Consider the following 23,491-nt stretch of genomic DNA (forward strand, 5'->3'; position numbering starts at 1 on the left):
GAGAGCCATACACTGCATTCATGTGCATCTTTAAGTCTATCCTTCCTCCGGTCGTTCTTCACATAAATAACTTTTTCCAGATGACCCTTCTCAAGTGTTATCATTCGGTAACATTTCCTTAGCGGACCAGACCCACAACGAAGACATCTTTGTAATGTCTTCAACAGCAAGAGACTGTTCACATTCGTTTACAGTAGTTATATACATTTTTATGTATTCGTTTACAGCAGTTATAGACGAAGGATAAACCTTGTTTAGGTTTACAGAAAGCCATTTGAGAGGGAGGAGGGGATAAGGATGCGTACAGTTAGAATTTTATTGACTTGGCCTCGAAAAACTGAATTGCTAGTTAATCTAGGTTTTTCCCGAGTCCTAATACTCGGGAAATAAATATTATTGTAGCAGTATTTTATTCAATAATTTTGAAGGGAGTAACCTCTGAGAAAATGGATCGAGAACTGCTGTAAGAAGCTCGTCCAAGATATTTCGATATAAAATAATATTATGATATAACGTAATATTCAAAATAATAATGAAAGTCCAAATGGCATAATTTGAAAAATCTGAAAACCTACAAAGTGTAACATAAAATTATCGATACTAATGCGATGCATATACCTTTGCGAATCCTATTATTTAGAACAAAAATAATAGAAAAAACATTTGATCAAGTATGAATTCGGTTATGCCTTGGATTAAACTAAACTTAAAGAATTAAAAATTCACAGAATGTGAATTTGTCATATCTATGGTAGATATTCTTGTGATTCTATTTCAATGAGTGAGTGTAGACTTTTTCTATCGGCTATTAAAATTTCAAGTCGAAAGTTTTAATAGTTTTTCTGATGTCTCTTCTGAAAAGAATAAAAAATGTGGTTTCGAGGAAAACAGATTTAAAGTTTCCAATCGTCGCTTTTTGCAGCAACCGATCATTTAAACTCTCATCATTTTTCCAGTTCTTCGAATGGGACATTCTAAATACATGCACTATAAAACGTAATAAAAGAAACAAAAAGATAGCGACGTTTTGGTCAGATAAAGTAAGGAACATCCCATAAGATATTATTGCTGTGATGTGTCATAAATGACTAATCTTCAATTTGCAGTGACAGATTAAGCGCATACCTAGATGTTTGGCGATACTTTCTGGAAGTAGGCACGTTTTGCAAAGTCATTATGTAATAAAACGTAATAAATGTAACAAAAAGATATCGACTTTTTTGATCAGATAAAATAAGGAACGTCCCGTACGATATTATTGCTGTGATAGTCACAGATGACTAATCTTGAATTTGCAGTGACAGATTAAACGCGTACCTAGATATTTGACGATACTTTCTGGAAGTGGTAGGTTTCGCGGAGTCATTACGTTTTATCGTATTGCTGTTTAAATAAAATGCATAGAAACGAAGATGGAAATATCAAAACTGTAATCTGAAAATTTCAATTTCGATCTTACAGCGAAAAAAATGAAAGGTTGCTTTACTGAGAAGACGTTGAACGAAAAAGAAAGGTTATCTGCACTCCGTTTGTTCCCGATACTGATGTTTGGATCATTTTATTATGCAATACCGGGAGTTGGTGGTATGTATGCGTCGGTACAAAAGAAATCGTTAAATTCACGAGTATTACTCGCAAATTGCTTGGCGAGTCTGTTAATACATAAAAGACAATAACGAAGATTCATCGAGACAGCCGAATGCGTAACGTAGCAGCTCGTCAATCGCTTTGCTCGGTCGATTTTGTCGGAGAAAGTAATCGTCGAGTGTGCGTGCAACGACGCGTTTCACCTCCAACATTATCATTCTTTTGAATACCAATAATTTACCAGCCGGAACGATCAAGATATTTACTTCCTGGAATTAGCTCGTGATCCTCTTCCCTCGGTTTTCCCTTCGTTTTAAACCGGCTCATATTTTATCGATCCGAAGTGGTTACGGCATTTTTTCCCAATGACTTTACGACGGATGAAGAGGGTACGGCGGTCTAGAATTGAAAAAAGAATCAATTTTTTTTTAATTTCATTTTCTTAAAGTGTACGACTTTGAAAATATGTGTGCAAAACCATTTGCTTCAATTCGTGTAAATGTCGACGATACAGAGGTCTGAATATACATTCTTGCTACGTGTGAAATTGATAAGAGAAACTTTAAACGAGTTTTTCTCAAAATGGTAATTTTTAAACTGACTTCCATGATATCTCAAAATCTAATTGACATCATATTTGGAAAGAATCTTCAATAGATATGCCTTTATCGCCGAACCTAGAAATTTTTTTAAATATTGAGTTTTACCATTTTTTTTTTTTTAACATGCGAATGCAAAAAAAAAACAAGTTGAAAAATGTAAATTCAGAATTTTAGATTTATCGAGATTTTGACTCTTCTCTAGTTCCTGCTATAACTGTATACTTTTTTTTCATGAAAATACTATCTCGCTCTCTGTTTTTGATTATCGGATCGGTTGGAATTCTGAAAGCCAATGGAACATCGTTTTTAGAAGAGCCATTAAACATGAAACTATAACTCCAATAATTTTTAATATTTCTGAATGAAAAAAAAACTGTATATACTTGTAAGATGGATAAACATATGTGGTAACCATCGGTAATTTTATTCTTTCCTTCTAAAAGTGACAAATGTTTTCGTGTTAAGACTGAACATCGGAGAGTCTTACTTTACGAAGCTCAAGCACATACAGTGAATCAAAAAAGTGTTCGCACATTATATTATAAGGAAGTTCCCCTAATCGACAAGTCTAATTTTAATAAAAAAATTTTCATCTGAAAAATTCAACTCTTAGTGTTCTATCATTCCTTTGCGAAAAAGTCCCAAGAGAAATTTTATTAGAATAACTTAAAACCTTCGGTACTTTATTTTACCTTCTTAAAGAAATTTCCTGTGAAGAAAAAAATGTATTTATATGTACACTGGTATGCTCTACGTGGGCAGGAACATTTTTCAGAGTCACTGTACATACATACTTATATACATACGTATCCACTCATCGTCCTTCGTTCGTCGTTCGAATTTCCATCGTTCAATTAGATCTCGTTATTTATTTTACATCGTCGAGCAAGTTGAAAGATCGAGTCTAACGAACGAACGCGAAACCGGAGGCACGACGAACGGAATTCAAAGACTGAGTTGGAGATGGCGATATTAAACCGAAACAGAAACACTTGAGCGAATCGTCGTGTCGGTTTGCATCGACGATACTTCGGTTCTACCGCAGTTTGCAAATGCACTCGCGGAAGTTTCACAAGCGGTCCGTTTATAAATACTCCGTCGCAATGTCACGAAGCATAGAAGTTGCGGAGGAAAAGTTTAAGCACGCTCGAGTTGCTTTCCACCGTAGGGGACAGCGGGGGCGGCGAGGACGCCGGAAGACGAAGAGATTGCGCCAAGTTTCCGGGAGAGCATATTCGGAGATTGAATTCAGAGAGACGATCGTCTTGTGGAAGTTCGGCGGTAAGAGATGCACGTACGTCAACCGCCGCTAGTAAAACGTCGGGACCGTGTAATTTCTTCTGACAGCGGTGGTTGCCGGTAAGTCGGTGGAATAAGGAGAGACGGTATTTTTCCCGCAACGGGAAAACTAGCGAGAAGCGAAACGTCGCTGTTTCAAAATGTCGGAAGCTACGAGAAACCAAATACCGGTTCCTGCTCGATCCCCTCATTTACCAGCGTTACTTGCGATACCGAATTTTTTCAACAATTTCGTCACTCGCGATACCGAATTTTTGCAACACTTTCGTTACTCGCGATACCAAAACTTTTCTCATACTTTTCATACTTTCGATACTTTCGACATTTTCGTTATTTTTGATACTTCCGATACTTTCGACACTTTCGACATTTTCGTTATTTTTGATACTTCCGATACTTTCGATACTTTCGACATTTTCGTTATTTTTGATACTTCCGATACTTTCTACACTTTCGATATTTTCGTTATTTTTTATACTTCCGATACTTTCGACACTTTCGACATTTTCGTTATTTTTGATACTTCCGATACTTTCGACATTTTCGTTATTTTTGATACTTCCGACACTTTTGACATTTTCGTTATTTTTGATACTTCTGATACTTTCAACACTTTCGACATTTTCGTTATTTTTGATACTTTCGGTACTTTCAACACTTTCGACACTTTGATATTTTCGTTATTTTTGATACTTTCGATACTTGCGATACTTTCGATACTTACGATATTTTCGAAACTTCCGATACATACAGTATCGTTCACTTGAATAGCCTCAATCAAAAATATGATTGGATAAATGAAAACTGATTTCATGAAATGTTTTTATACTGTGAGTCAGGTAAGCATATAATATGGTTTAACAGAAAACATTTGTTTCGATTCTATTGGAATATTTCTGGGAATTCTAACAATCTTGTCGCGAAGGCAACAATCGACATGTTCACACGAATAGCCTCACTTCTTTATTTTTGCTTACTTAGCAATTATCCACAAGCAAGTAAGGACATATCGTTTAGAAATAGTTCTGAAGTTTGATTATGAGTCTTATATCCATTACATTTTTTATTACTATTATCATTTTGCTATTATAGGTCATGGAACCGCGTTGTGGTTAAAGAGATTGGTAAAGTGAAAGCTTTAAAAAAAGAAGAATATTCAAATCGCGGAATTCCAAGGAAAATTAACGGAAATGCTAAAGTAATTAATAATTTGATAAAAAATTCTGAAAATAATGGAAAACGACACAAAGGTGGAACAAAAATGGCTACAATAGCAGAAGAGAGAAGTAATATTTTGTGTAATGCTTCCAAACTGGGGATATCTGTGAAAAAAATTAAACAAGAAATTATACTAACTGCATCTGTTTCAACCATCAGACGTGTAATAGAAAGTGTACCGTAGATAAAGCGTAAAAAAATGAAAGCCTGTATTAAGAAAAAGTCATTTTGAATTTCGACTCGCATTTAGTCGAATATCCATGACTTGGACTAATGAATGGTTTAATGAAACTTTTTCGGATTAAAAAAAGTTCAATTTGAATGTACCGGACTGTTACGCATATTATTATTACGATCTACGAAAAGAAGAAAAAATTCTTCTTCTGTCATTCTAGACCGGATGTTGTCACATTCAGCTTGAATTTCGAACGAGTAATTTTAATTAAATTTGATATTTCTTTCTGAGAGTTGCGATATTATTCTTTCGATACTACAGTTGAATATCGATTATCTCACTTAATTGGGAAGCAAATTTGTTTAGATAATCGATGTTTCGAATAATCGGTCTCGAAGAATCAAATTCTTAATTATGTCATAAGTCGATTAGAAATTAAGTAATCTGTTAGCCTGAATGGTTTATACGTAAATTAATACATACCCAATGATAAGGAAAATGCAATATCAAAAATTAGACGTTTTTAGATACTACCAAAGTGTGAATCTCTTTCAATATAAATATTTGTACGGTATCTAATTTATTTTGATGTTTTATCTACTTCAATGCAATACTTAATGCATTTTCAGCTTCGCACTGTGTTGGACTTGGACGTCATCATTTATAGTAACATTTGTATTATTACTTTTTTAAAGCGGGGATGAAGTAATATCATCGCTCATAATTTCAAAATCTAGATTATTATTATCTATGTTCATCCATTCTTCAATATCGTTGCTACGATACACTTCGAAACCAGGTACATAAGATCCAACTTATGTTCTAATTGCAACACCGATCTTTTTCTTTTAACACTCATTGTACGAATAAAATCTATATATATATATATGAACACATTAAATTTAGACAGAATACTAAACTCGTGTCTTTGAAACAGCTAGAATACGTGTCCTATAACGTAAACATTGTTAAACGTATAGCTGAAATATGTATATACGTGACTCATTCTATTATATATTCAGATAATCGGTCATTCAGATTATCGACATTTCGATAATCGACACTCTATATTCTGCATTACAACAGAATAAGTGAATCGTTCTATGTTTATGTAATATATCTTCATTTTTCTCATTTTCTTTTTTCTTGTATCTCTGCGTTTCTTCACTCTGTGTACTGTACTTGTAATACTCTTTTTGTATTATTTATTAAATGGCGTCAACCCTTATAAATGAACTAATAATAATAATAATAAGTACCAAAAGTTTTTGATAGAGATTTGGAACCCGACGACGAAACCTCGTTCCTTAAACCTATGTATCTACAAACGTCCAATAGAGTTTATTAGAAATCGTGTAAATGTTTTTCTTCTTCACGAAGAGTGAAGTTCTTTCTGAAACACCATTCTTGAGAAAAATGTGCATTCTGAATATTTTTCTTCTAGCTTCAGCCAGACTCTTTCCTTCTGAGGAAGTGTTCCACAGTCCAGACGCGTTGGCTAATGTTGTTAATAGGAGACCAGTGATAGGTACCTTTTTATCGTATTCTTTGTCGATATTCGTGATAATATTATTCTTTCGCAGAATGTAAAAGCACAGAAAACCCGTCTCTCGTAGAAGTTGATTCTCTTCCATCTGATCCAGGTCTACGGGAGTAACTTTCAAGTTCCGTACACTTCGATAAAATATCGTGGAGACGGTATCCAACAATCTAACAACGCAATACATGCTGTACATATGTGTAAGTATATATCGTTAACCGACGCAATTGCTCTTGCAACTTCTTCGGAGATTAGAGGCATGTTTACTCTGCTAAACTGTGTTCGAAACTAAGTGAAATGTCTCAGAATGAAGCTCCTGTTGAAGAGAAACCTCGTAGGTATGGATAGACTGCATTAGCTCGGTTGTAAATTTTACTAGACCGCAACTACCCACACAGCTATAAACCTTCGGGTCTTGGTTAGGAAAGAAGCAACCCGAAATACGTGTTTCTTTTTACACAAGAAACAACAATCCTCGTTTCAACAAGGTCTGAGAACTACGTAGTAAAATGAAATGTAGAAGTTGGACGAGTTATTATCCAGTGTATTTGTCTCATTTATTTCGAAAACAAAAGTAGACGCATAAAGAAAAGTGTGTTCCCACTTGTGGTCCTCGTGTTTTAAGAAATATTTGTATAAAGTTTGAAACCTATTTGAAGTTCCCCGGTCCACGGTAGGAAGGAAAAAAGTCGAATTGCTTAGTATCTTGTTAACGTACCAAGAGAATGTTACTTGTACGATTCTGGTGCGATCATTTTGACGAATTGCACCCGCGCATTCGTCGGTGATACTACACGCTAGCCGTTCGCACGGACAAAATATTTTCTCTAATTGAAGTTTATTTGAAGCGAACTGCGAGCTTCGAATTTCTCGTAGCGTCAACGAATACAGCGATGCAGGAAGAAACCCTGGAAGAGACCCGGTCAGTGCATACTGTATCTAAAGGCGTTCTAGCGCGTAGTCTAGCCAAGTTTTCGTAAGCTGGAACTCCACTCGCAGGTTATAAATAGGAAATAGATGCTCGTGGTGGGATCTCCCCTTCACTTGCAGTTTTCTCACCGTTTGTTAAGCGGGCACAGCGAACGCTCGTGCTAGGCGCATTCTACCTAATCCATTTTTTGCGACCTCCTTCGTGGCTAACGAGAGACCATCTGCGAAACGAGGTTAACCGTGCAACAGGAAATCGCATTTTGACGTAACGTAAAATGCACTTTGCCACGAGCGTACGTAAGGTTTACGACCGCTGGCGTTATAATACGTGTTTCTACCTACCGTTACTCGAAAACGCACGTGTTTTCCTTTGGGATGTTTGCAACTATTTAGATCGGTAAATGGATTCTTGAAGCGAAACTACTTGTTTGGAGGCACACGGCAATCTTATCGCCGGTAACCGACCATTGGTCCGATTGTAATGGACCACCGAGCAAACGTTATGCTTGGGTGGGGCAGCGTAGATGCGTGTAAAATTAGCACCATTCGCGATTCACCAGAGGAACTGGCAACTTCGCGGTTTATGGTTTCCGGGTTCGAGTTTGCCGGAGGTACCACCCGGTCCTGCTGTGCGATATTGTCATTCTCGAATCCATGTGCCTTTTTATTTCTTTCTTCGACAACTAATGCGGACTTTTCAGCGAAAATACTTCCCACCGCCGCAGTGAGTCCTTTAAACAAATATCTTACTCTATGTTTCGTTATTATATCACGTTTAGGGTGTCTTCTACTGTAAAGCGTGTTTTCTTTTGTGCTTTCGTTGCTATTCTTTCATAAAGTGACTTTTGCATCGACGTTTTCCATATACGTACATCTGTTCTTCTTTCGGTAATATTTACAAATTTTTACAACGAACAATAGCCGAAATGAACAGTACAGTAGTACAGGACCACGTGTGCAAGCGCGTACCGGGAAAAAAGTGTTCTCATGGAGGATGTCATTTCAGTCGTTCTGGCTGTTTGTTTAAGGCAAAAAACGAAAAGTATTCTTAAGCAAAATACATTTGTCTATAGCAGTTACCAGGAAGACGGAAAAAAATTAATAATTAAACGAACGACAGCATTTTGAATTAGAGATACCGATTTTCGTAGTTACTTTGAACTTTTGCAGGTTAAAAAAGAACAGAAAATCTAACGATTTTTACTTGATCGAGGTACGAGCTATAGTGGCACATGTACTGAATATACACGATAAATTTGAACAAAATTGATCGGCTGGATCTTGAGATGTCTCAAGTCAGAGAAAATAGTTTTGAGAAAGTTTTTTTTTCTATTATTTCAATTAAAATTATACATAACGGCTAATCTTCCAGCCCAGGACCGTATAGAGTACCTTTCTCTTGTTCAAAGAAGGGGCACAACGTCTTGTAAAGTTAAAGCTCGTTTCAATTATTATTAACCATCTCGTTGCGTCGCAATAAATATTATTTATTTTTATTAAGAGCGATACTTGTCACCAAATCGTATCAGATCATCACGAAATTACACATATCGTCGTTATATTATACCAATAGAATGCACAAACCTTTAAATTATGGTTCACACGAACATTTAAATACTGGATCAAAAAACATGTGATCGATGATACAAAAAGCTCTTTGGTATCGCAAAATTCTCCAAGATTTATTGCTTACGTATTTAGTCTCTTTAAAAGAGTTTTTTGATCAAATTTGTGAAAACTTATTTCATATTGTATCGACATACCGCAATTGTTGCTCCTTTCGCTAAATTTGTCGTTCTTGAGGCAAATTTTCTGTATTGCGAAGTAATCTAGATTTGCAAGTGAATCGCGCGTATTTGTTGAACATTTCTACGTGAAAATTTAACTACTGATTTTTTAGTGTAGTATTTATTAAACGATTCCATGCATTAAGCGCATTATCGTTTAACCATCGAGGTGGGATAATGCGATCGTGACAACAAATACGAGTACATTCAATTATTTGCAAAGCAATCCTCTTATAACCATTATTATGCAGGATGTCATCCTATTTTCCGATGGTTTGTCAAAACGAATTTGAAAACAGAAATTTGTCAGTTTTGACTCACTGCCATTAAGACTGAAATTACTTTGTATTACCTGTAATAGAATAATTATTTCTTCGATAATTTACTTTCAACTTGGAACACATTTACAAGATTGTGAATTTATTATAGTCTATTATACGATTATTATAGTCATTGCTTATTAGCATCGCCACGCATATCTGTATCGCAAACACCAATGTCAGTAACGCGAACGAAATGTACTAAAAAAAAAAAAAAAAAAAAATAAAATCCAGATTTTGTTTGTAGAACAAATAACTACGAAGCATTCACGGCGGCAATTTGTCGTTCGAATCTAACAAAAGTACTCGCGTTAAATATCACGATTGTACATATGTATGTACGTATCCTCGCGAAGAATATTTCAGGAATTTTTCAAAGAACCCAAATATTGATAAAGTGCTACGTTTATAATATCATCGAATATTTGATTTATGCTTCCGCTACGAGACGGTTTGTACATTTTCTGCGAATGAAAGTCTCTTGGTTTTGCAAATTCACACGTTTGACAAGGTACACTCTCACTGTCTGCGCATTGTCCCCACCGCTGTATCGCAGATGTACTGTAGAAAGTGAACTTTAAAATGTTTACGCGGGATCCGGTTGAGTGTGAGCATGTAAGTGGCGAGAGTCGGCAGACGAGTTACAAAGCGCATCTGTGCACGAATATAGTTTACTCGGCGCGCGATCGTCATTCTCGTAGCAAGAATCTTTATAGACAACGTGAGAAAGACGCGCAGTAATCGTGCATCGCACGATAAATTTCGTCCTCGAAAAACGAGGAGTAACTTGGTCACGGAATCGATTCGTCAACTTCAACGAATTGACCGACTTCCATGAGTGCCAATCGGCAGTCCAATTTGCAGTTAAAATTTCACCGACAGGTACACGGTCAAATAAATGATTTCGTTCGTAACACCAGTCGCGACGATCGGTTGCACAAAGAAAGTGCATTCGATATTGTACGTGTATCTAACTGGCAATCTATCTCTGAAATAACTAACGTGTATACTTTTTACAAGAACGTACTGGGTGTGCACGAAATTGTTTCACGGCTTTTACGAATAAATCCGGGTATCTGGATATGTTAACGCATCGAAGTACGGGAGACACCAATTGGTGTCTTTCGATTCGTTGGTGCCGAAAGACGATACGTTCATATAAAAATGCTGTGTATGTACTGCAAACAAGAAGAAGGGTGGTACACGATACATTTGTAAATTTTGCTTAGTACCTTTCCATCGGGGAAATTGTTTTCAAGCATATCGCACTAAAAAGACGTTACTAAAAGTATCTTCAAATATGCTCATTGATTCTTAATGAAATATTTTACTCGTTAAAGATAACTTATTAGATAATTTAAAAAATACCTGAGATTATCAGAGCATACCGTGATCAATGTGTTGGTATTATAATTTTTCAATAAAAAATTCAATAATTTGTTATAAAATGTGTAATACTTTACGTTAAATACTTATATTAATATCATTTCCAAAGTATTCACGCATTTGTTATTTCGAATAATGTGCGGCTCTCGGAGTCATGTGCCCTCGCGAGCATGCGATCCTCAATGTGTTAAAACGGTCTAATCAGCCTTTGTGAAGCCTGCAACTAAGCAAACATTTCTTTTTTATGACACCACATTCTTCGTAATCTACGACTGATCTTTCTTCCTGCAATATATCGTATTTGTACAACTCGATGTGCACGAAAAGCTTCGAAACGAATTAATCGCTCAAGCTGCGCAAGAACTACGACTGTACGAAGAAACACCAAAATATATTCCAGTTGAAACGTTTAAATAAAACGCATTTAAACAATTCTTGTTTTGTATACGACATTCCGATTTGTTACAGTAATAAGCAATATTTGCTGTTAAATGATACAACTACGCCTATGTTTTGCGAAAGATGATGGGTAGATATTTAACGAAGGATCGGCTCTCTACCCGAGGATGTTCACTAGTCGAAGGTAATCACTTTGCCCTTTCAAGATCGAGAGGACTTGATTACATTCTTTCGTTCTCGGCGAGTAACCAAACATTTCAAACAGAAATTAGTCAGTGTGGAATAATGAAATTGTTGAACACAAGAGAAAAGTAAATAGAACGTTTATTTAAACAATAGAAAATAATGACTAGACCGTAACGGTCACGTTGGGACACCAACCAAAAAATATCGAAGTCGGTAACGACCCCCTCGCCCCTGTTTTGACTTCTCAAGGGCTGCATCGGTTCAAGTCGTTGCATTCCAACAGTCAGAAACAAACTGTTAAATAGTACAGAGCTAAATTTGAACCGAGTGCATTAATTTATACATTTACGCACCCACGGTAGATCTTTTTTCATTATTGAGCATTCTTTCGTGGATAATAGTACGGTGCACTTGTTTCTATCCACCATTTGATCGGATACGTCGTAGAAAGTTGACGTCTCAAATTGAATATATTTTAATAATGGACTTTGAAGTAATTTAAGGGAACTTTTCGTTAATCGATACGTTCGATAAGACCCACATCGATATATTTATTATACTTATGCCACTCGAAGTACACAAGTACGTATATACATATGTATATCGTGTTTCAAAGATACGGGGTTTATCTGTTCTATCCTAGTGACTCTCAATATTAGTCATACATCGGTTCGTTTGATGGTTTTATTAGACGGTTATCTCAGTGGCTCCCGGTGTTAACCAGACACCGGTTCGTCTACGAAAACTAGCCTACCTTAGTGACTCCCGGTGGTAGCCATACACCGGTTTGTCCACTACCCACGATTTTTATCTAGTGACTCCCGGTGTTAACTAAGCACCGGTTCGTCCAGAAACTCCGATAAAAAAAAATTCTCGACTTTTCAGCGCTGCCTCGTAAAACATGCTTTTTTCCCTTTTGTTATCTTTAGAAATGACAATGGTAATTTTTGTGTATAATTTAATTATAAACTAATAACGAAGATTACAAGGACATAACGTAGAAACATTTATTAAGAGAAACAGTAAGCTCGTATATTATTCTAAAACTACCTTTGAGGCTTGGCTGTTGTTTTGGAGAACAAGGTCACTTGGAGGTTGTAATGTAAAATACAACGGATTGCACTTTAGTGTTCGCTTGTGTAGTAACGTTAAAATTCACTTTAGTCCTGGAATCAATTTACACTTTAATATATAATTCATTTACAACGGTCAATAATATTTTCAGACGTAGCAACATTAATCGTTACACTGTCCTATTACCAGCAAACGCGTGTAGAATTCAAATAAAGTAATATATTTCCATGGAAACAAACAGGAGGATACATTTATTTGTAAAACGACGTGGAAACGTTAAAAGAAATTTTTTTTTTTTAAGTAAAATTGTTTCGCGTTTTTGAAGAGTAATCTCAGGAAATCCGAGTAATCGTAATTTTGAAGGTATCGATCGACGATTATAACTATTTTATTATAGATAGTTGTAAATATTTTAAATAAAATAACTTTTGTCCCATTTGAGTTTGAGTTAAACTGTATTGATACAATTTTCTGTGCACGAAAGATCAAGAAGACTGCATAATCTAAGGAATCGGTCAAATAAATATCAAATAAACTATTCAAATTGTGCATATTTTGTATGACAAATATTAATTCCATTGGATATTATTTTCAAGTTACTGATATTTTTGTACTCCCACCTAATTCAACGAACATTATTTCTTTCTTTAGTGCACATCGGTATATTCTGTCACAAATATAATGGACTTCAACGAGAAACAAATTTTCAAACACATGTAATTCAGATTGATTTCACGGCTGTTTTATCAATATTTTGAAAAATTACGCTAGACGTGATTACAAGTAATCCACGAACCTTAAAAGAAGAATACCTATGTATTATAAATCACGAGAAGAAATTGAACCGAAAGGAGTAATGGAAGCAAAGGTTCCTCGTTTATTTCATACATTGTTTCACGTAGAAAATTACAATAGTAAGTTGAATCCAGTTTAACGTGTATTTTAAGCAGGCCAAGACGAACCTTGAGTGACAGTCATAATCTCTCAGTTCTCTGCGTTCGCATTAAAACGTCTCTCGTTGTGATTATGCACATCTTACCCCCCCCCCCCCCCCTCTACTTTCCTGTCTCTATATTTCTCTACTCTCTGTTACTGATTAACGTGCGCATTCACAATTTTGTCTGCCTCGCCAATCTTTTCATTTCATCCTTTCAAATTCATAACATCTTATTATCACGTATCTTCCGCTCGAAAAATTGTATTAGATTATCAGTTATTACGGCGGAAGTCATTACACGTAAAAGGATCTAATCAACACGTTTAAGACATTTTATGGACGACTTTTGAGGAAACTTCACGGTTTATGACTTTCGCGTTGTAACGTTATATTGAAGCAAACGAATATTTTTATTACGGTCCTTTGATCTTCGAGTTTTCATTTCTATCTTTCTCAATTATATAAAGTGAGGCATTGAAAACAGGCCAACTGAATAACTTGCATACTTGTAATAATAGAAAGAAAAGTGTCAAGCAACAGTTATTTGATTTTAAAAGGCATACAATATAATAGTAGTAGTTTCTTTGTTGGTGAAGACAGAGGAGATATGAAGATCAAATGGTTTTTTTTTTTTTTAATGGGATGATATTGTTTTTTATTCATATTCCGATAGAGCCTTTCGAAAAACGAATACAATGACTTATAAATGAAAGTCATTTAAGATTACACAAGGTCAACTGTAATATTTTACAAAATGATACGAATGTACTGCTATAGCAGCTAAAATTGTTGTTGCAGTTTCTTCATCAATTACTTTTCTCTAACTCAATTATGTTTTTTGTTATTCGCATTTCCTGTTTCTTGAAGAGTTTTTATTATGTTTGAGAAGACATAACGCAAGAGACGAACACGATCGAGAAATCATTCTGCATGCAAACGCATTGATCGTCTCGTAACTTGACGATAGTCTCCGTAGATGAAAATCGTATTGATTTTTTCCACTTTCGTATAACGCATAACTCAAGGTATGTACTTTGACCAACACATATATTCAAAGTAATTAGTAAGCAGAGAATGTTTGTTCACACTCAATCATACGCTTCAACAATTACAGAGCAACATTAATAAAACACTTACAAGCAAAGACGTAAGTGTTAACTTCAACATAAAAGTGACTTGAAATAATTTATTTTTCATTAGTGTTGATCTTGTGTAAACTTGAATGACCTTCATATATAGGTCATTCTATTCGTCTTGAAAGGTTCTATCAGAATATGAATAACAAACAATACCATCCCATTTAAAAAAAAAACCAATTTGACCTTTATATCTCCTCCATCGATAAAAAAAACTATTGCCATTATATTGTGTGTCTCTCAAAATCAAACAACTTTTACCTGATATTTTTCTTTCTCTTATTACGAGCAAGCGTTAAGAATATATATGTCTATTGCATATGAAGTTTTCCCGGAGTGGACCGTACAATTATCTGATGCAACGTCGAAGCAAAAATAATATTTTCGTAAATAAATTACCGTTTTATTCTTATAATCAACAACTCGTTTCATTATTGAAATGAATTCATAAAAAGTGAAAAGATGGCATCTTTGATAGTATTAAATATTTTTATGTTCACATAATATGACATTTGAATCAATGTATTGTTAAATATTGATGGTCACAGAAGTTTATGTTCACGTAATACGATATTTAAACATACGTGTTGTTAGATATTGATAACCACAAAAGTTTCGTTGTTTTAAATCTTTTAAAGCTCGATATCAATAGATTTATGACATGAAATCAATTAGGTATAACCATTTTTACAATATTTTTTACTATACCGCTTACTGTATTGTATTTATGGAATGTAAGCTTAAGGGCACATCGTAGGTACATAGTACAGTTCTCGTTTCAAACATATGCAAAATTTAATATGGATAAATCGATATATTTCGTACAATATTTTATCGCATACTTTTACCATAAAATATTCGTAAAATATTTTTAAAAGTGGTAGATTAAACATTTGTAGCAATAGAACTACAAATTTGAAGACGTTTTTGAAGCATCATCGAAATTAAACACGTATGCATATAAGAGGTGACACTGTATAATATTTGTACCAAAAATTTGTATCGTGCAATATATCATTTATATTAACGAAATTATATTTCGTTTGTTTTTGTTGCTTAAAGTGACGTTTCCGTGAGAATAACCGCTGAACGTTCGTAACATTAATATTAACAATCATCGTGTCAATCGATGAGTTTTATCGATGAGAATCGATTCTTTGAACAATTCGGCTCGCAAGGTATGCGCATTTACGAAACCGACCCTCGTGAGAACGGAATAACGATAAGCTTGACGTTTCGCATCATGAACACAGGCGTCGTCTCTTGTGTTCATCTGGACTTCGTATTTCTTATCTTGCATCGACGTATAATCGGCGGAATAAGTGACAGTTAAGATGCACGCGCATACTTACACCAAATATGGCGCACGAAAGTTGAATTGCGAGTCCTGAATATTCATGGCTGTTTGAACGAGTTAATGTGTATAACTCTGTACGTATCGCGATATAATTAAGTAAATACATTTTAAACGCTGTTGTAATGTATTCACCATAACTTTCGCGCGATTACTCATGTAAGTTAACATTTTTTGCAATCTCAAGATCTTTCTGACTCGCAAACATTGCGCCATCCGCATCCTTGTTGTACTTCTACACCTTGAATTATCTTATCATAATTCTCTCAGTCAGAATCAGATTATTTTTACAAGTTAACTGCATCTAACAGTACTGCTCGCAATATCTCGTAAAAAAAGTAGGGCAATTCCACGTTAAATCGATTATTTTCTGTACCCGATAGATTTCGTTGAACTTGAAATATTTATTCCGAAAAATCGACCCTTTTCGATATATAAGAAAATAAAAAAGAGAGAAGACAAGACGTTTAGCAGTTTCGGATATAAAAATTCATTCGTGGAGACGGATTTCGCCAAAATGAATAAAAATTGTGAATTTTTATGTCTGGTATTTTTTTAAGAAATTCGAAACTAGCAAAATAATAACTTGAACCTCTCTTAATGTTGGTACTTATTTAGAGAAACAACCACTTCATCGAGTCAAATGATCTTGAAATATGTTGTCAAGGAACTGATTCTAAACAACTTTTTCTGAATAACTGTGCACGTTACAGCTGCTCGAACGTGTCGTTTTCGAGATAAACGCGAAAATCTTTTTAATATTATATATCGCATTTTCAAACTTTCAAACACATTTGGATTGAGTTTTGAGCGAGTACAAACTTATATTAGTTGTCAATATCCTGTCAATATACTTATAGTAGTTGTCAATATCCTCTGAGTAGTATTAGTCTTGGTAGTATTAATTTCTGTCACTTTGACACGACTCCTTGTTAAATAATTAATATCATCAATATATAAAATGTTGAAGCATTTAATCTTTTTGATAAATTGGGATTCAGTATTAATTTTTATCACGCACTAACCAAGTTGGCATGGCATTGCGAAGAGAGAAAAACTAGCCCTAATGAATTCTAACTTGATTTATAAAAATTAATACTACTAATACATACGTTGCCATAAATTTACATGCGTATTCAAAATTGAATACAATACTTGCAATAGTGTTTTACGAATGCCTTCGAAACTAAAGCCGAATGGTAATATATATATAGAAAAAAAATGATATCTTTCACAATATATTTCAATCTTATTGAAATCAGTGAGGTGATCGCTTTTCTAAATAATTACCCTAATTTCACGTAGACTACAACATGTTTCATCAATTTCATCAAAATCCATGACATCGACTAGAAAAAGTGATCCATTGGAATGACCCATTTGTTAGTAACGAACTGAACTAGGAGCTCGAGCACACATGGCAAAACATACTGTAATTTCAGCGATGTACAAGCACCGGGTAGCGTAAAAGTATTTTAGTAAATCTTGATAAAGTAAAAATGTATCGAATCGGGACAATTTTAAATAGCATTGGGACAAAGTTAATTCAAAAATTCTACGAATGCACGAATACGTACTGGAAGTATCTGATTAATGGTGTGCTTCAACAATTTAATCGACTGCAATAATTCTATTGAGAGAAACAGAAAATGATTCCTGTTTATATATTACCATTGTAAATCAACTACTTAGTTAGGGACTAAGCGTAGCCGATGGTAATAGGAACACCCGTTATTTCTCTCACTCCACCGCACAGTGAGAGGCAGTGAAGGTCGACTCACCTAGTTGCTTTCTTCCATTTCATCGGCTTGGGATTTAGTTTATCCGAAAGCGAATTATCACTCAATTTTGAATTGGCTAATGCTGTGAATTATTTTGTCTCGCTCAATTTTGAAGCGATTGACGTTGACTTTCGTTATCGTTCTCATCCGCAGCAGCAATGCTTCTAATGCTAGGAGAGCTAGTGGACTGTAACTAGGGTGGGGATGTAAACACAGCTGTGCCTTCTCGTGGACGGACGGTACGATATTGATTAAATAATTCGTACAATGTAAGTACCGCTGCTGCGCGAGAAGGTGGCCACTGTCCTACAAGCTAAGGAGTCACAGGGGAAAAGGGAATCGTTCACTCACATCAGACATGACTCATGACGCTACTATTGCACTCTTATTTACGTATTCCTTACCGCTGACTTGAAGTCTCGTAGGACAGCACAGGGGCAGAAAGGCATTCTGAACCTTAGCCATAGTCTCTGTCATAGTAGTGGTAATAGATTTTAATTCCATCCCTATTTCAATATGTATATAAATATAAAGCTTGAAGACTATAAACCTAAATTTCTGAAGTCCAGGTCATGTTACATCAGGTCGTTACATTCGTCTTAACACGAATTATAATAATACGAAGGAAAAAATATTCAATGCCATTTGCAGTAAACAAATTTTCTTTGTCATTTCTTTATATTTAAATTTGTATGCAACAAGAAACTGATTAAGTTTCGTCTGAAACATTTTTTCATCAGACTATTGGAAGTGCTTAAAAAATCCTGGCGAGTGTTGTGTGCAACGCAACTTCTTTTAAAATGAATAAAAAAATCCATTTTTATTTATTTCTAAATTGAATTTTTATCACTTTATTTTTGTTCCTGAAAAGAGTTTTACCTACTTTTACTGGTAATTATATAACCAATGCTTTACTAGCATATTTAAAAAAAACCAGCAAAAATTGTATCAAGTATAACTAATGTATAATAGTGATATGTTGTATCTACGCCAATGGGACTCTTCCTGCCGCGTGTTTCTCATTATCTCTAACAGTTAGTCCACATGTGTCTGTAACTGCCGCGACGAATAGCGAACAAGAATTGAATGTGTGCGTGAGAATAGGTGTACCACTTCCACTTTTCTCGCATTCCTGCCACGGGACTTCAAGTTAGCGGTAAGGAATAGGTACATTATTGTTATTGGTTAAGTTGGGCACGTGTAGAAGTTCACTGGGAGGAATGCGAACGAAACGAAACAAAACACGACAAAGTATGATGCAACCATGAAGTTCACGAACGCATCTCACATGAAACACAACATCTCACTTTGTTGTGTTTTATTTCATTTGCGTTCCTCTTCAAGTGATGCCTAATTTAGCCAATACCTAATTTAGCCCCATTCCTCTATGAATTTTTAGCTTGTCGAATAGTGGCCAATCTCTTCTGCGTAAATAATAGGTACATATCGTGTTTCGCACACTTATTTTGCAAATTCTTTGGTTAATCTTATCAATTAGTAGCGTGTAACGGTATTTCATAGAACGGTCAATTGTAATATGTACTTGGTTTAATCGAGTGGCAAAGGATTTAACAGAATGGAGAAAATAATTGGAGCTTGATTATTACTCTACTAATTACTATAGGCAACCGGAATCGTGTTTTATTTGAGTGTATATTAAAGAAGGCAAGTTAATAGCAACGCACGCAATTATTTAAATTCGATACATTTTTACATACGATTAATTATGTATATATTCATTATTGAATAAGGAATAAGCAATTATATATAACAAAACAGTTTTGCGAACGAGATTTTTGGTTCAAAGATGGGCAAATATGTGGAGCGATATGTTTATAATTTCTTAGTTGATTAAATCTTATCTCAATCTGTACGTATGTACCTGCATATGTATTATTTGTCCACGAAAAGAAGGCACAACGTGTTGACATACCCCACTTCAGTTCCAATCGGTTAAATCCCTTACCATCACAGGGTTTAACTACTAATGGCTGAAGACGGTGACGAAGACCGACAACGGTAATTCCAAGTCCGAGTGAGAATGAATTCGTAAGTAAGGTGCATTGGCGTAGGCACTCGATAAAAGCGTCAAGTATTCATAAACAGAATAATTTGCTTACGATTTAGGTACTACCGTTGATTCGATAGGTTGCTCGTAATGAAAAAATGAATGTAAATTAATACGCGTAATTCTTTGAAAATTATTTCCAGCAAATAGAATTAATTTGTTTTCATTAAAAATAGTATAAATCCGTTTATACTCATTTCTATCGAGATAAACTCTGAACGATTACAATTTACACAAAGACAAGTCACGTTAATATTGAAACAAGTGTAACGTTTATGTTTTCTTACATTAAAAATTTTCCGAAGAACTGTTTCATAGGGACGTAATTTCGAGTCGTTCCTCGTCGCCAGCTCAAATCAAACAGCCGCATTTTCTGCGTCATACATCACAATTATTGAAACTCGTTCGATAATAAATTTAACACCGAATCAAGGAAGCGATATTGAAACTGCACAGTATCGACAGCTGCATCGGATTTCTATGATTCAACCGATTCAGATGGCGATTTCTGATCTCGACAATGTTGATATTCTGATATTCGATAGTGGATCAAATTATATTACACAGATTACGCTCAGTGACCAGCTTCAAGGGGACATCTCCCTAGTAGTGGGGATAAAACTTTTACTTGAATAGTAGAGATTTTTTTCACATCTACAGAATCTTTACTGTATTGGTATACCATTAATAACGTTGAGGTTTTTAATAACGAAAAACGACTTCAAGAGGAGTAAATCGAATACAATATATTTTTTATAATTAACTTAACAAAGTCTTCGGTTCTGTAATGCGGAAAATAAACTTAAAATAGCTTGTTTAAAGAAACGAATTAACAGAATTAAAACTACACACCGACACAAAAAAAATAATTCCCGACGCTTTAACGTTCACACGCACGTCTCAGAAACTCTCACTCTTGTATTCATTCATAGACGACGTTAGAGTTTCTATTTTGTTTCAACAATTAAGAAGAATGAGCACTTGAATTATAATGCAATGGAGAAAATACATATATATTTAAACGAAGAGAATAATCTTTTTATACCGACTTGATTCAACGGTACTGCTAGAGCCACTTCCGCCGAAATTACAATTCTGGCATATTTCTCTTTCTTGACGCTAAAACTTTCAAATATTTGCTTTCGATGGTGATCGAATATCTTCGATAAATGTCCTTAACATCGTTAGAAAATCTCTAGCGTGAAGAGTGCTATTAGTAGGACGTTTTTCACTATCTATTTGTCTCGGAATTTTTCTATGTCGTTAATTTTCATTTCTTCTTCAATGGCAATTAAGCTTGAGGTATTTGGTGTCAAGATTGTAATTAATTTACCATTTTTTTTATATTGCCAAATTTTAAGGACCGTTCGTCCGCGAGAAGGCACAGTTGCGTTTGTACCAGCCCTCCTAGCGTTACAAGTATTGCTGCTATTGACCGAAGACAATGACGGAGATCAACGTCAGTCATTTCAAGATTGAGCGAGACAAAATAATTCGCAGCATTGGCATAGCCTTCGAACGAAAGAGTCGAAATAGAACGATTTCCTTTCTATTTATATATTATAAGTCGGTGAAATTCTCTTACAGAAAAATAGCTATATGAATTAATTTGTATTCATTAAAATTAATATAAAACCGTTTAAATTCATTTCTATCTACATAAACTCTGGATAATTACAATTTACACAAAATTAAGTCGTGTTAAAATGAAATTAAAACATAATTTTCGTTTTCTTAGATTACAAATTCCCTGGGAGGTTTCAGATGGTAGCAGCTCCTCAGAGAATTTATAATGTAAAGAAACGTAATAAAAGCGATGGTTTTAACTTTGGCATGAGTTATTTTTGTGTAAATTGTAATTATGCAGAGTTTGTCTGTATAGAATTGAGTTTAATCGGATTTATATTATTTTTAATCGATACGAATTAATTCTTTTATCTATAACGAATTTCAAGACATTAATGATTATTAAAAACATGAAATTAACCTGATTCTTTCGGTAAGAAAATCCCATCGATTCAACGGTAATATATAAACAGGAAGGAAATCATTTTATATTCTGACGCTTTCATTCGAAAGCCACGCTAATACTGCTGCCAATTATTCTTTCTCACTTAATCTTGAAATGACTGCCGTCAATCTTCATCATCGTCTCTGACTAATACCAAACAGTGGGACTCTAGCTGGAGTGGGAATGTAATAACAATTGTGTCTTTTTCATGGGCGGACGATAGGTGTTTAGGAACTCGTATGCTTTGTTCTTCGTTTAAGATTACATTGAACTATACGTTCGTAAATATCGTTATACAATTTATTATTGATTTAAAATTATACTAAATTACAAATATCAGGAAACTAATCCGCTGAATACACGTCGTTATTAAACAGATTCTTTTCACTAATGTTCACTAATGTATCCATGTGGGTTTACGAGTGCTAAAGGAACAGGTAACTTACACATTATCAACGAAATTATGGATAAATTAGTTTATTTAAACATTTTAAAAAATCATTTAACAGTAGGTGCTAAAAAATTTGGGATTTTGGAGAACTTCAATGTTTATCAAGACAACGACCCGAAACACAAGTCTCATTTAGTTCAACAATGGCTTATTTTTAATATTTCTCGTATAATAGCCATACATCCCCATCCCCAGTCCCCAGATCTCAATCCAATTAAACATCTGTGGGAGGACTTGGTCAGAAAAATCAGAAAAAGGTCAATTTCAAACCGTGGGGAATTAAAACGGATGTTACAGTCTGAATAAAACAATATTAGGAATGAGATTACTTCCAACTTGGTTAAATCCATACTTACACGATTGCAAGCTACAATCCGATCAAAAGATTATTATACTAAATATTAGAAAACTCTAACTATAGTATCAATATATTATACTAATAACTGTACGAAGACTTTTGTATGTTGTTGCTTGTACCTCGAAATAAATATTTCTCATTTACTCGGAGAAAAATAATTTTACTCGATTTGTATCTATCCTAATTTAAAAATTAAGAACTCCATTTTATTTGAAAATATATATCTCATAAAATAATAATGAAACACGTACTTATAAAGTTACGAATTACATAGGTACAGTTAATTACTAACTGTTCATCGAATACATTGAAATACATTCATAAGTTGCCTAATTTTTCTCTGGCCTATTTCTTTTCTTATTATAACACACTCATAGTAACTATAAACAATAAAACTCACTGCACAATAACTAATGAAGTGAAAAGAAATGTACTAAAATAATGCTAATAATTCTCAATAGTAAAAATTAATTAATTAATCAATTTCAAAAATTTATCTCTATATCCGCGTATGAAGTATCCACAAAGTATTCTGTCTAACATTCTAAATTCGAATATCAAACTGAGTCTTCGAGAACTTACTCATCATCGATTTCGAGACAAATCTTTATTCCATAATTGAATAAACAATAGAATTTCGACATAGAATATCTACTAATGATTATTTTTTAAATGTCTAATGTTATTAAAGACCACCACAGACGCTGCTGCTACCTAATCGATGTTAATTATTATTTATTTGTTGTAACTCTATTTCCTCTGTTTCTCCTTCTGCCTCGTATTTTTGTGCAAGCATAAAAGTGTTCTTGTCAAGTAAAAAATGAAGCAAACAGTAAATATCGTTCTAATACTTTTCCCAAGGTAAACTAGCCTCGACTCATCAAAATTCATG

The 23,491-nt window shown here is 34.5% G+C and overlaps 1 protein-coding gene and 1 long non-coding RNA gene across 3 annotated transcripts in view; one reads left to right on the forward strand and one right to left on the reverse strand.

Moving 5' to 3' along the window:
• Nucleotides 1-986: 986 nt before the first annotated feature.
• LOC143148004 (uncharacterized) lies at nt 987-7,771 on the reverse strand. Its single transcript, XR_012992380.1, has 3 exons — nt 7,694-7,771; nt 7,481-7,572; nt 987-1,986 (listed from the first exon to the last, which is right to left on the reverse strand). It is a non-coding gene; the product is annotated as an uncharacterized LOC143148004 (long non-coding RNA).
• Twin (CCR4-NOT transcription complex subunit 6-like twin) overlaps nt 7,739-23,491 on the forward strand; it is a 424,494-nt gene continuing 408,741 nt past the window's right edge. For both annotated transcript variants that reach the window (XM_076313825.1, XM_076313824.1), the window contains exon 1: nt 7,739-8,075. The gene's annotated coding sequence lies outside the window, so the exon portion shown is untranslated. The remainder of the gene's footprint in view (nt 8,076-23,491) is intronic.

The sequence above is a fragment of the Ptiloglossa arizonensis genome, chromosome 6, assembly GCF_051014685.1.
Source record: "Ptiloglossa arizonensis isolate GNS036 chromosome 6, iyPtiAriz1_principal, whole genome shotgun sequence".
Classification (NCBI taxonomy): Eukaryota; Metazoa; Arthropoda; class Insecta; order Hymenoptera; family Colletidae; genus Ptiloglossa; species Ptiloglossa arizonensis.